The 1,412-nt window shown below is 41.1% G+C and overlaps 1 non-coding gene across 1 annotated transcript; it reads left to right on the forward strand.

Moving 5' to 3' along the window:
* The first annotated feature begins 1,026 nt into the window (after positions 1-1,026).
* LOC148544966 (small nucleolar RNA R71) lies at positions 1,027-1,130 on the forward strand. Its single transcript, XR_015900910.1, has one exon. It is a non-coding gene; the product is annotated as a small nucleolar RNA R71 (small nucleolar RNA).
* The last annotated feature ends 282 nt before the right edge of the window (positions 1,131-1,412 follow it).

A 1,412-nucleotide genomic window follows, 5' to 3' on the forward strand; every position in this document is an offset into this window, starting at 1 on the left:
GGCATTCAGCTTCATGATTGCTCCTAGATATTGAGCAACTTGCTCTTCAATAATATCTTCATCCTCTTCAGAGGAAGAATACTCATCAGAGCTCATGAATGGCAACAGTAGGTTTAGTGGAATCTCTATGGTCTCTATATGAGCCTCAGATTCCTTTGGTTCCTCATTAGGGAACTCCGTAGTGGCCAGTGAACGTCCCTTAAGGTCTTCCTCACTGGAATTCACTGCCTCTTCTTCCTCTCCAGGTTCGGCCATTTTTGTTATAGTTATGGCCTTGCACTCTCTCTTTGGATTCTCTTCTGTATTGCTTGGGAGAGTACTAAGAGGGATTTTAGTAACTCTTTTACTCAGTTGACCCACTTGTGCTCCAAATTTCTAATGGAGGACCTTGCTTCAGTCATGAAGCTGAGAGTGGTCTTAGATAGATCAGAGACTACAGTTGCTAAGTCAGAGTGGCTCTGCTTAAAATTCTCTGTCTGTTGCTGAGAAGATGATGGAAAAGGTTTGCTATTGCCAAACCTGTTTCTTCCACCATTATTATTATTGAAGCTTTGATTAGGCTTCTGTTGATCCTTTCATGAAAAATTTGGATGATTCCTCCATAAAGGATTGTAGGTGTTTCCATAGGATTCTCCCATGTAATTCACCTCTTCCATTGCAGGATTCTCAGGGTCATAAGCTTCTCCTTCAGGGGAGGCTTCCTTAGTACTGACGGATGCAGCCTGCATTCCACTCAGACTCTGAGAAATCATGTTGACTTGCTGAGTTAATATTTTTTTCTGAGCCAATATGGCATTCAGAGTATCAATCTCAAGAACTCATTTCTTCTGAGTTGTCCTATTATTCACAGGATTCCTTTCAGAAGTGTACATGAACTAATTATTTGCAACCATTTCAATGAGTTCCTGGGCTTCTGCAGGCATCTTCTTCAGATGAAGAGATCCTCCAGCAGAGTGGTCCAATGATATCTTAGACAATTCAGACAGACCATCATAGAATATACATATGATGCTCCATTCTGACAACATGTCAGAAGGACATCTTCTGATAAAATGCTTGTATCTTTCCCAAGCTTCATAGAGGGATTCACCTTCCTTCTGTCTGAAGGGTTGGACTTCCACTCTAAGCGTGCTCAACTTTTGAGGTGGAAAGAATTTCGCCAAGAAAGCATTGACTAACTTTTCCCAAGAGTTCAGGCTATCTTTAGGTTGTGAGTCCAACCATATCATAGCTCTGTCTCTTACAGCAAAGGGGAAAAACATAAGTCTGTAGACCTCAAGATTAACCCCATTGGTCTTAACAGTGTCACAGATTTGCAAGAATTTAGCTAAGAACTGATGAGGATCTTCCAATGGAAGTCCATAAAACTTGCAATTCTGCTGCATTAGAGAAACTAATTGAGGCTTAAGCTC

The sequence above is a fragment of the Arachis ipaensis genome, chromosome B9 (genome assembly GCF_059453495.1).
Source record: "Arachis ipaensis isolate K30076 ecotype BB chromosome B9, ASM5945349v1, whole genome shotgun sequence".
NCBI lineage: Eukaryota > Viridiplantae > Streptophyta > Magnoliopsida > Fabales > Fabaceae > Arachis > Arachis ipaensis.